We start from the raw sequence: 13,764 nt of genomic DNA on the forward strand, positions 1-13,764 counted from the left end.
CTACTAGAGCGCGCGCCCGCACCATTCCGTTGCCCCCTCCCGCGCCGCGCCTCGCCGGGGCATCACCCCGCTCCGCCCAGCTTCTGCTGCGCCGCCAAGACGTGCCCGCACGCGAACAACGTCGACCTGCCGCGCGCGACCCGCGGCCTCTGTCGGCCGCCCCGCTGCATCCTGCAGCCTGCGCCTGCCGCCGCACCCCGGTGGCCTCGCTCCATCGGGCATGCGCCTGTTCGGGCTGGTGCCCGCACGCCCCACGCCCGCTATGGCCCTATAGGCCTATGACATATGGGCCCCGTCCAGAGAACGACAATAATAATAATAAATAAAACAATAATAATAATAATAAAATAATAATAATTGAAGTAATTAATTAACTTAATTAATTATGATTTAATTAACTAATCATGCTTAATTAACCTAATGACTAATTAACCTAATTAACTACTGTTAATCAACAAAACATTCTATGACTAGTGGGACCCACACGTCAGTTTGACCAGTCAACACCTCTGTTGACTGCTGACGTCATGCTGACGTCAGCTTGCACTGTTCTGGATAATGTTGATTAAATAAATTAAATAAATCCTAAAAATGATTTAAACCTTTTAAAATTAATATAAAATAAACCATATCTCGGATGGAAAAACTTTGTACATGAAAGTTGCTCAGAATGACGGCACGAATCCGGATACACAACCCGTTCGTCCGCCATGCATCCCTAGCATAGCGAAAAAGCAACTTTCCTCCTCCGGTTCATCTGTCTGAAAACGCGAAACACCGGGGATATTTTCCCGGATGTTTTCCCCCCTTCATCGGTACCACCTCATACCGCGTTAGGGCACCCCTAGCACCGCTACTTGTCATGTCATGCATAGCTATGCATCTGTTCGCTTAATATTTACTGTTTCTTCCCCCTCCTCTCTCGATAGACACCGAGACCGACGCCACTGCTACCCAGTACGACTACGGTGTTGACGACCCCTCTCTCTTGCCAGAGCAACCAGGCAAGCCCCCCTCCCTTGATCACCAGATATCGCCTACTCTCCTCTATACTGCTTGCATTAGAGTAGTGTAGCATGTTAATGCTTTCCGTTAATCCTATTCTGATGCATAGCCTATCATTGTTGCTACAACTATTGATACCTTACCTGCAATCGTAAATGCTTAGTATAGGATGCTAGATTATCATCAGTGGCCCTACATTCTTGTCAGTCTGCCATGCTATACTATCGGGCCGTGATCACGTCGGGTGTTGATCACGGGTATATGCTATACATACATACTATACATGTTGTGTCTAAAGTCGGGTCGGCTCGTAGAGTACCTGCAAGTGATTCCGATGAGGGGGCTGAAAGGACAGGTGGCTCCATCCCGGTAGAGGTGGGCCTGGGTTCCCAAAGGCCCCCGACTGTTACACTGTGGAGGAGCGATAGGGTAGGCGGAGACCACCTAGTGAGAGGTGGGACTGGCCCTGCTCGGTGTTCGCGGTTACTTCAAAAATAACACGCTTAACGAGATCTGGGTATTTGATCTGAGTCTGGCTACTGGCCTATACGCACTAACCAACTACACGGGGACAGTTATGGGCACTCGACGTCGTGGTATCAGCCGAAGCCTTCGTGACGTCAGCGACTGAGCGGCGCACGCCGGGTTGGACTGGAACGTCTGCACTTGTATAAGGGAGGCTAGGTCTGCTCACTGGCCGCGTACGCAACGTGTAGGTGTGCAATGGGCGATGGGCCCAGACCCCTGCACCATAGGATTTAGACCAGCGTCCTGACCTCTCTGTTGTGCTTAGGTAGGGCTGCGACGTGTTGATCTTCCGAGGTCGGGCATCACCCAGAAAAGTGTGTCCGGACAAAGGGGATCAAGCGTGTTGGGAAATGTCGTGCACCCCTGCAGGGAAGTTAATCTATTCGAATAGCCATGATCTTCGGTAACAGGACGACTTGGAGTTGTACCGTGACCTTATGACAACTAGAACTGGTTACTTAATAAAACACACCCTTCCAAGTGCGAGATACAACCCAGTGATCGCTCTCTAACAGGGCGACGAGGGGAGGATCGCCGGGTATGATTATGCTACATGATGCTACTTGGTGAACTTACCTTCTGTTGTCTTCTACATGCTGCAAGATGGAGGTGGCCAGAAGCGTAGTCTTCGATAGGGCTAGCTATCCCCCTCTTATTCCGGCATTCTGCAGTTCAGTCCACATATGATACCCTCATTCCATTTGATACCAATGAATACATATGTAGTGTAGCTCCTTGCTTGCGAGTACTTCGGATGATTACTCATGGTTGCTTTATTCCCCCTTTCCCCCTTCCTATACCCGATTACTGCGACCAAACGATGGAGCCCAGGAGCCAGACGCCATCGTCGATGACGACACCTACTACATTGGAGGTGCCTACTACTACGTGCAGCCCGCCGACGACGACCTGGAGTAGTTTAGGAGGATGCCAGGCAGGAGGCTTGCGCCTCTTTTGATCTGTATCCCAGTTTGTTCTAGCCTTCTTAAGGCAAACTTGTTTAACTTATGTCTGTACTCAGATATTGTTGCTTCCGCTGACTCGTCTATGATCGAGATCTTGTATTCGTGCACTCGAGGCCCCTGGCTTTGTAATATGATGCTTGTATGACTTATTTTATTTGTAGAGTTGTGTTGTGATATCCTCCCGTGAGTCCCTGATCTTGATCATACACGTTTGCGTGTATGATTAGTGTACGATTGAATCGCGGGCGTCACAAGTTGGTACCAGAGCCGACTGCCTGTAGGAATCCCCCTTCCACACTCCTTGGCCGAAGTCGAGTCTAGACATTACAAAACTTTTTACTAACATGGTGTGTGCCTTACGGGCCCACATCGCCATCTGGGTGGTATTAAGATCTTTTACTCCTCGATCCTTACTATGGGACTCGGATCTCTCTTCTATTCGTGTTAAATGATTTTACTAAATCTGACTCTAGGTTCTCGTAACTACTTCTCCCGGAGAGCCCCTTATCACAGACGATCGTCTACTGCACCAGAAGGTTTTGAAAATGCTCTTCGATCATTCCTGAGACCCTTGTGCCCTCTGCTTTTCAATTCCCTACTACTGATATGTCCATATGGCTAACGACATACACTTGTTGCTCATACAATTACTCTGAGTTTCCCTTGTTGTTACAAGATGCATCGAATTGCTCTCCGACTTTTAAGAATCCCTTGTACCACAGCCTTGTAGGTCCTTGCCATAGAAATACCCCTACAGATAATCCCTCGCACTTATCGAGTATACACTCATTCCCAGTTGTTCTTGTGTTGCGCAAAAGACTTCGAAATAATATTTGATCTTTCAAAAATCCTCAACAACCTGTTGTTCCTGGAATTCTTGCATACCTGCATTCCGGTTAATTCCATTGGTCTAGCAATTTAATATAAAAACCTTTGTGATTGTCATTCTGATCCTTTTGATTCAACATGTGTGTGAATAAACACAATCATCCGCTGTTCCCTGGAATTTATCCTTCCGATTCAGACGTCATTCCGGACATGAGCTGGATCTCGATCACTCAAATTGCCATTGATTGTACCCCTAAGGCTATTCAACTTATCCATCCCTAATCAGGGCATTGCTTCTGATCACTTGTCTTGGAATTCATAACTCCTTTGCATTTGAGCTTTGAGTTAGTTAGTTGTTTCTATAATCCGATGCACATGCATTCCTTCTTCCTTTGATAGAGTACCAATACTCAAATCAGCTCCTTTGTAGACCACTAGAACTATTGTGGATTATTATCCGACAGTGTCCTTCATATTCAAGTAACCTTGTGAGCCTTTCCATGGATATATAAAGTCTTTGGTAAATTGTATCCTCTGCTTTCTCAAGCATGCTCTACTATCGAGCTTGTGTTATTTACTCCGAAGTTTGTGGTATATGTTCCTAAGATGCCCTGATGGGTTGAATCTATGCCTTCCCTAATCCGTGTGAACCCGAAAGATTTCACGGGTCATACTTATCTGGTACTGCACCAGGTAAAACTTTCAACAACTAATGCCATTTCGAAAAGAAACAAGAAGTGAATGATAGGTTATGCATTGAAGAAGTGGGAGTCGACCTTGAACTTTGTGCTCATGCCCATGGACCCGATGTGGAACTTATCATGGAAGCTTCTTGAAAAACTTTTAATTAGTTGGATAATTCTTCCGGTGTCTTTGAATTGGATCCCTTGCAACTATGGTTTCGGCCATATTGATATTCCTTGATTCCTTATCTCAGACAAGTTAAAGTACTTGTCTTTTGCAGATCAATAAACTTGTCAAACCTCTATTTTGCTCTACCTCCGAGTATTGCCCTCTGGTATCTTGATAATATCATAGAACCATGTTGCTTATTATGAGCCTTCATCGAGTATTATTCCTCACTGATTCCAATGTTTCCTGGTTCCGAGTTGTTAGTCACTCGAGGACACCGATAACTAAATCGGGTCTGCACAACAATTAAACAACTCTTAGTAATCTCCTTTACTCGCGAATTTGTACTCGAGCATGTCAATCCTAGCCTTATCTACTATCACATTGGGCTAATTTTTAACTGTGCTACATGGTCCTGCTTCACAGAGCACAAATTTCGACAGTGAGCTAATCTTACGTCGATCTTCCTTGTCATATCATTTGTCCTTGAATAGCAAACTTGATTTCGAGTATGTTTCATACCCATGGTTCTGATAACTTTCTCTTCACCCTTCCTTTTCCTTGATGTCATTGATGGTCAATTATATCCTCATGAAACCCCTCAACAAGTGTGTCGTGATCATCATCAACATTTTGACCCCTTCCAGGATATCAATCAAAGTCATGATGGAAATACCATCCTTGCCCCTCGATGATTTGTGTTATCATCGACCACTTTATTGCCTTCCGTTCAACACAAACTTGTTCCTGTTTCGTGTTATACCTTGAGATCCTTCTATCCAACATTTGTTCTTTTCATTGGAGTATTACCATCTTTTATGTTAAGAATGTCGTGAGAATTTCACCACCTCTTAAGAAATTCTTGATGTAGTGATGCTTCTCGCCATCACCATTCTTTCTAGCCCCCGTGTTGAGTGAACTATGTTGTGAGAATTTAATATCTCTAGCAACCCTATTGTTTCAAAGTGAATGACCGATAGTTTCGTTATTGAGTCACCATTCTAACATTGATCGTGCAACCCAGCACTTATTTCGGGTGCACCTTTCAACCAATGTTTAACTATGTATGTTTTCCTTGAGTATACCTCTTTATATCATTTGATCTGACAAATGATATCTCCTCGTTCACATAAGAGTGGAAATCCATCTTTTGATAATCTCAATGAATTGCCGCTGAGTCAATAAGCCACCTCCTCACCTCTCCTTGATTTAATGATGAACTCTTGTTTCAGAACTCGCTCCCGCAGTTCAACTCCCGAGAATCTTATAATGTCATCTTGACAATTTGGTTGAACCTCTCTTCTCATGCATCCCGGGTCTGTGGTATCCTAATGCCAATCAGAACTGGATCTCGGGCAGATATAATGGTTGGAACATATTTCCAAGAGTTATAACATGGTCTTTATATGACCCGGTAAGATGATGTCATGCCTAACACACCTGGCTGGAGGACCTATTGCTACATTTTCCTTTTCAGTAAGGTTATCCATTCTGCCATGAGGAAACTGTAAGACTTATTCTATTAGTTATTCCTGATGGATCCTTTTTGTTTCCAAAGTATGATCTTCACCTGTTGACCATGTCCATGCTATCTCGAAGCATGTCTGTGGTACTCCAATTTTCAATAAGAGCATTGAAAGCGCAATGCTAAGTTTTCTTTAACCATTATCCAAACACCTTTGTATGGGTAATGCCATGAAAATTCCTCTCCCATTACCTAAATGGGTTTCTACTTTCTATCCTGTCTTGGATATCGTGCTCTGCTTGTCCTTGGGAAGGATATACCCCTGGAATATGTGTTTTAACACATTTTCCTTTCCATTGTTTTGTTTAATCTGATAATCATATTTTCCTTTCCCTTGTTTGGTTTAACCTTTCTTGTGATCTATATGATCTAAGCAGTAATATTCTCCTGCAGCTTATGTAAACCCCTCATTGTACAATTCTGTCAGCAAGACCCTGTTACTATTGTTGATGACATTCCGGTAGCCACCGATGGACGAGAACTTTGCCTATTGGTCCGCCTCGTTCAACGAGCAGGAAAATGGTTCTCTACGTCCCTCGCCCTTGGTACTGATGTTGTTGCCGACATAACTGATAGGCTATCCTCTGACATACCTTGCTTACATGATCGTGCAAGATGTCCTCGCTCTTCCTACTTTTAACCCACATGGTGGGCCAATAACCCATAGGTCCCAGGATCAAAACCTGACTCTCCTATACACCCTGCTATCAAAGTTATTCCTCGCGCCTGACTTCTTATGTAATTCATGAGCCATCTGCCAAGTGATCTATTCTGGTATCAGACACAATACTTATTCTCGTGGCTCTAGACCCCTTTCAACTTTGTTTTAGGCATCAAACGATTGCCTACCCGCTCGAAACTTCTCATGGTACCTACTTACTTTGCTCTCGATATTGTCTTAAGTTTCCATTCGAGAGTTACTTTCTACCACATTCCCTGAGTTATAAACCAAGATGGCCACCTTGTAGAGTTCCGTTCTTCCAAAGCTACCCCTTATCCTCCCGTAGTACGATGGAGTTCCTGAAGAAAGGACGTCGACTTCATCAGGATGACCTGTACCAGAGAAATGAAGACATCCATGTGTTGGACCGGCCTCTTCGAGAAGAGCAACTAAGACCGAGAACACTCGCTAGGATTTCATAACCAGAACCTCCCCACCTTACGCCTCTTAAATCTCGGGACGAGATTTCTGGTAGTGGAGGAGAATTGTGACACCCGGATAATTATGCTATCATAAACCTACGCTAATGATGCCACGTCACCTGTGTTAGAGTTGTTAACCTCGCGTTAGATCAAAACGTTTCGAAATCAAATTAGAATTTTAGGCAAACGACAAAAGTTATCAAACATTAAAACTAAAATGTTCAAAATGTGTCAAATAAGTCATAGGTAATTACGGTGGAGAATCCACATCTCTATAAAGTAATTGAAGGCTCTTAAATAATTAAAACAACAACTATAACAATTAATTATATGCCTTTTAAAAATTATAATAATGCAAGCCATTTTATTTAGGTATCAAACTTTTTGTGGCAGTGGAATAAGTTATGACATTAATTTATGAGTTGTATTCATATTTTATAAAACTAAATTAAAATGAAATAAAAATGGAACATTAAAAGAAATCAAAAAGAAAAGAAAAGGAAAAGGGGATCGGGCGAGGGAAGGCTAGACCGCCCCCGGGCCACTTGGCCCAACTGGCCGAAGCTGCCAGGCCGGCCCACCTGGCCAACCGGCCCAGGCCGACCCCCACTCCCGTATAACCACCCTACTAACCCTAGCCACTACCCACACCCCTGCACGATCCCCCCACCTCTTCCTCTCACCCCCCTGATCTGGATCGGGGGCACCCGAGCCCTCCGCCCCGGTGCGACCCCCCCCGACGGTAGCCGACGCCCCCATCGCCGCATCACACCTCGCCGACCGTCGCTGGACCACTGCGTCGCCGACCATCGCCGCCTTGTCCTCCACCTCCCGGATAGGACGCGCCCGCCGCCGTTTGAAGACCTCGCCGGAGGCCACCATCGTCGAACTGCTTCCCCTGCGAGTGTCATCCCCATCCCCCCACCTCGAGCACCACTGCCTTGTCCCCTACGACTCGCCGTGAGCCCCGACTTTCCTCTCCTCTCCCCCCCTGCTCGCCCGCGCGCGCCCGTGCACACGCTCGCCGTGCGCCCGCGCTTCCCCGCCGTGGCCTTGCAGCCGCCTCGCGCACATGCTTCAACACCCGCACACCCGCAAAGCCGCGCCCCTAATGCCGCTGCTCTCCGCGACCTGCTGTGTGCGCTCGCCGAGCTCATGACCGCCCCCTCTCGCTTGCCGCTCCTGCCGCCTCGCTGCGCCCGCGCCGCCGCCACCCTAGCGCACGTGTGCTGCCGTGCGGTCGCCCGCTTCCGCCCGCAGCCCTCCCCCATTGTCGGGTCACCCCGCCTGGCCTCGCAATTTCGCCGGGCCGCTCCTCGCGTCGCTGCCCCCTGCTGCTAGAGCGCGCGCCCGCGCCGTTCCGTTGCCCCCCTCCCTGCGTCGCGCCTCACTGGGCCTCACCCCGGCTCCGCCCAGCTTCCGATGTGCCGCCAAAACGTGCCTGCGCGCGAACAACGTCTCCCCGCCGCGCGTGACCCGCGGCCTCTGCCAGCCGCCCCACTGCATCCTGCAGCCTACGCCTGCCGCCGCACCCCGGTGGCCTCGCTCCATCGGGCACGCGCCTGTTCGGGCTGGCGCCCGCACGGCCCATGCCCGCTATGGCCCTATGGGCCTATTACATATGGGCCCCGCCCATAAAATGATAATAATAATAATAAATAAATAATAATTAAAATATAAATAATTAATAATTAAAATAAATAATTAATTAACTTAATTAATTCTGACTAAATTAACTAATCATGCTTAATTAACCTAATGACTAATTAACCTAATTAACTACTGTTAATTAACTAAACAGTCTATGACCAGTGGGACCCACACGTCAGTTTGACCAATCAACACCTCTGTTGATTGCTGACGTCAGCGCGCACTGTTCTGGATAATGTTGATTAAATTAATTAAATAAATCGTAAAAATGATTTAAACCTTTTAAAATTAATATAAAATAAACTGTAGCTCGGATGGAAAAATTGTGTACATGAAAGTTGCTCAGAACGACGAGACGAATCCGGATACGCAGCCCGTTCGTCCGCCACACATCCCTAGCATAGCAAACATGCAACTTTCCCCCTCCGGTTCATTTGTACGAAAACGCGAAACACCGGGGATATTTTCCCGGATGTTTTCCCCCCTTCACCGGTAACACCTCATACCGCGTTAGGGCACCCCTAGCACCGCTACTTGTCATGTAATGCATAGCTATGCATCTATTTGCTTAATATTTATTGTTTCTTCCCCCTCCTCTCTCGATAGACACCAAGACCGACGCCGCTGCTACCCAGTACGACTATGGTGTTGACGACCCCTCTCTCTTGCCAGAGCAACCAGGCAAGCCCCCCCCTTGATCACCAGATATCGCCTACTCTCCTCTATACTGCTTGCATTATAGTAGTGTAGCATGTTACTGCTTTCCATTAATCCTATTCTGATGCATAGCCTATCATTGTTGCTACAACTGTTGATACCTTACCTGCAATCCTAAATGCTTAGTATAGGATGCTAGATTATCATAAGTGGCCCTACATTCTTGTCAGTCTGCCATGCTATACTATCGGGCCGTGATCACGTCGGGTGTTGATCACGGGTATATGCTATACATACATACTATACATGTTGTGTCTAAAGTCGGGTCGGCTCATAGAGTACCCGCAAGTGATTCCGATGAGGGGGCTGAAAGGACAGGTGGCTCTATCCCGGTAGAGGTGGGCCTGGGTTCCCGAAGGCCCTCGACTGTTACACTGTGGTGGAGCGACAGGGCAGGCGGAGACCACCTAGGTGAGAGGTGGGCCTGGCCCTGGTCGGCGTTTGCGGTTACTTCAAAAATAGCATGCTTAACGAGATCTGGGTATTTGATCTGAGTCTGGCTACTGGCCTATACGCACTAACCAACTACGCGGGGACAGTTGTGGGCACTCGACGTCATGGTATCAGCCGAAGCCTTTGTGACGTCAGCGACTGAGCGGCGCGCGTCGGGTTGGACTGGAACGCCTGCTCTTGTATAAGAGAGGCTAGGTCTGCTCGCCGGCCGCGTACACAACGTGTAGGTGTGCAATGGGCGATGGGCCCAGACCCCTGCGCCATAGGATTTAGACCGGCGTGCTGACCTCTCTGTTGTGCTTAGGTAGGCTGCGACGTGTTGATCTTCCGAGGCCGGGCATGACCCAGAAAAGTGTGTCCGGACAAAGGGGACCGAGCGTGTTGGGAAATGTGGTGCACCCCTACAGGGAAGTTAATCTATTCGAATAGCCGTGATCTTCGGTAACAGGACGACTTGGAGTTGTACCTTGACCTTATGACAACTAGAACCGGTTACTTATTAAAACGCACCCTTCCAAGTGCCAGATATAACCCGGTGATCGCTCTCTAACAGGGCGACGAGGGGAGGATCGCTGGGTAGGATTATGCTACATGATGCTACTTGGTGAACTTACCTTCTGCTCTCTTCTACATGCTGCAAGATGGAGGTGGCCAGAAGCGTAGTCTTTGATAGGGCTAGCTATCCCCCTCTTATTCCGGCATTCTGCAGTTCAGTCCACATATGATACCCTCATTCCATTTGATACCAATGCATACATATGTAGTGTAGCTCCTTGCTTGCGAGTACTTTGGATGAGTACTCGTGGTTGCCTTATTCCCCCTTTTCGCCCTTCCTATACCCGATTGCTACGACCAAACAATGGAGCCTAGGAGCCAGACACCACCGTCGACGACGACTCCTACTACACTAGAGGTGCCTACTACTACGTGCAGCCCGCTGACGACGACCTGGAGTAGTTTAGGAGGATCCCAGGCAGGAGGCATGCGCCTCTTTCGATCTGTATCCCAGTTTGTGGTAGCCTTCTTAAGGCAAACTTGTTTAACTTATGTCCGTACTCAAATATTGTTGCTTCCGCTGACTCGTCTATGATCGAGCTCTTGTATTCGAGCCCTCGAGGCCCCTGGCTTGTAATATGATGCTTGTATGACTTATTTTATTTGTAGAGTTGTGTTGTGATATCCTCCCGTGAGTCCCTGATGTTGATCGTACACGTTTGCGTGTATGATTAGTGTACGATTGAATTGGGGGTGTCACAATTAAGTTCATGGAGAAACGGGGTAATGAAATTAGAATGATGACATGATGTAGACACGGCCGATTTATGTAGAAATAGAGCCCATCTTGTTATCCTTAATGGCAACGATACATACGCGTCGGTTCCCCTTTTGTCACTAGGATCAAGCACCGCAAGATCAAACCCATCACAAAGCACCTCTTCCCATTGCAAGATAAATAGATCAAGTTGTCCAAACAAAAACCAAATATCAGAGAAGAAATACGAGGCTATAAGCAATCATGCATATAAGAGATCAAAGAAGACTGAAATAACTTTCATGGATAAAAACATAGATCTGATCATAAACTCAAAGTTCATCGGATCCCAACAAACACACCACAAAAGAATTACATCATATGGATCTCCAAAAGACCATGTATTGAAAATCGAATGAGAGAGAGGAAGCCATCTAGCTACTAGCTATGGACCCGAAGGTCTACAAAAGACTACTCACGCATCATCGGAGAGGCACCAATGGACATGATGCACCCCTCCATGATGGTGTCTAGATTGGATTTGGTGTTTATGGACTCTGCGACGGCTGGAATTGATTTTCGCCGACTCCCCTAGGGTTTGTGGAATATTGGGGTATTTATAAAGCAAAGAGTCAGTTCAGGAGGCACCCGAGGTGGGCACAACCCACCAGGGCGCGTCTGCGTCTCCAGGCACGCCCTAGTGTGTTGTTCTCCCCTTAGAGCACCCCCAGGCTCTTCTCTGGCCCATTGGATGTCTTCTGGTCCAAAAAAATCCACAAAAAGTTTCAATGCATTTGGACTCCGTTTGGTATTGATTTCCTGCGATGTAAAAACATGCAGAAAACAACAACTGGCACTTTGCACTATGTCAATAGTTAGTACCAAAAAATAATATAAAATTACTATAAAATGATTATAAAACATCCAAGAATGATAATATAACAGTATGGAATAGTAAAAAATTATAGATATGTTGGAGACGTATCAATGATTCACATATTATTATCTCCACATCGCAAAACTATTGCAAGGAATCAAACTTATCATATCCAATGATCTGCATGAAAGTTTTTATTATATCCTTCTTGAATATTCATAATATTAGGACCAATTTCAAATCTTTTGAAAATTGCCATCACAAGTATCAACTCTTAAAATAATATAAGTGAAGCACGAGAGCAAAAGACAAACTACTCCAAAAAGATATAAGTGAAGATCAAGTGAGTAGTTAAGTAAATGTGTAGCTATTTGTGGACTCTCTCTTATTAAAAACTTTCAGATCTAAGCATTTTATTAAAGTAGCAAGCAAAACAAAATAAAATGATATTCCAAGAATAGCACACATCATGTGAAGAATTAAAAACTTAGGCTCAACCGAGGCTAACCGATAATTGTTGGTGAAGAAAGGTGGGATGCCTACCGGGGCATCCCCAAGCTTAGATGCTTGAGACTTCTTGAAATACTATCTTCGGATGCCCTGGGCATCGCCAAGCTTGAGCTTTTGTGTCTCATTAATTCCTTTTATATCACTGTTTCCCTAAATCTTAAAAACTTCATCCATACAAAACTCAATAAGAACTCATGAGATAAGTTAGTATAAATCAATGCAAAACCATATCATTCTCTACTGTAGCAAATAACTAAAATTATAGTTTAATATTGCATACTAAATGTCTCTGCATATTTAATAGTCCTATCCTCAAATAGAATCATTAAACAAGCAAACATATGCAAACAATGCAAACATAACATCAAGCTGCCAAAACAGGACATTCTGTAAAGAATGCAAGAAGAACCATAATTCTAAAAAATTACCAAACTATAGACAATTTTTTTTAGATTATTTTATAAAAATTTCAAGATTTTATTATGCTCTGACTTTCCATAAGAATCTAGACAATGATAAAAAACTTTATGTTTTTAAACAACAACATGTAGACTTGCAAAATAAGCATGGCAAAGGCTATACTTGACATTTTGGTTGAAGTAAAAGATACCAAACATTATTCTAAAAAACATCAAGCAAATCCTAAGAATAGAAAATACTGCTCCAAGCAAAACTCATAGCATGTGACGAATGAAAATATAGCTCCAAGTAAGGTTACTGATAATGTTGGACACGAAAGAGGGGATGCCCCAAGCTTAGTTGCATGGATATTCCTTGAATATTTCCTTGGGGTTCCTTGGGAATCCCCAAGCTTAGGGTCTTGCCACTCCTTATTCTCACCCAAAACTTGAAAACTTCAATCCCACAAAACTTAACGGACTTAGTGAGATAGGTCAGTATGATAAAGAGCAAACCATTCACTTTGGTAATGTCAAAGACAAGATTCATAATTGTTTTCACACAATGACTATTGTAGCTTATCATTTCCACAATTTATATTGAGCAATATAAGCCATAGAAACTAGGAAACAAGCAAACTATGCATTGGAAACAGAATCTGTCTAAAATAGAATAATTTGCATTGATGTGGACAACTACCATACTACTGCTACTCCAAAAATTCTAAAACAATATAGGAAACATGGAAATTTGTATGTCAATCATATGTAAAAAAATTCAAGAATTTATCACATTCCAGCAGAGCAGATCAATTCTGTTACTCGGCGTAAAAGTTTTTGTTTTTGCATAGAATCAAATCAACTATCATCCACACTATCCCAAAGGCTTTACTTGGCACTTTATTGAAACAAAATCTATAAAACATGATTACTACAGTAGGTTAATCATGTTAACACACAAAACAGTATGGGTAAATATTTGGTTGTCTCCCAACAAGCGCTTTTTTCATGCCTTTTAGCTAGGCATGATGATTTCAATGATGCTCGCATAAAAGATAAGA

Source organism: Triticum dicoccoides, chromosome 5A (assembly GCF_002162155.2).
Source record: "Triticum dicoccoides isolate Atlit2015 ecotype Zavitan chromosome 5A, WEW_v2.0, whole genome shotgun sequence".
NCBI classification, from domain to species: Eukaryota; Viridiplantae; Streptophyta; class Magnoliopsida; order Poales; family Poaceae; genus Triticum; species Triticum dicoccoides.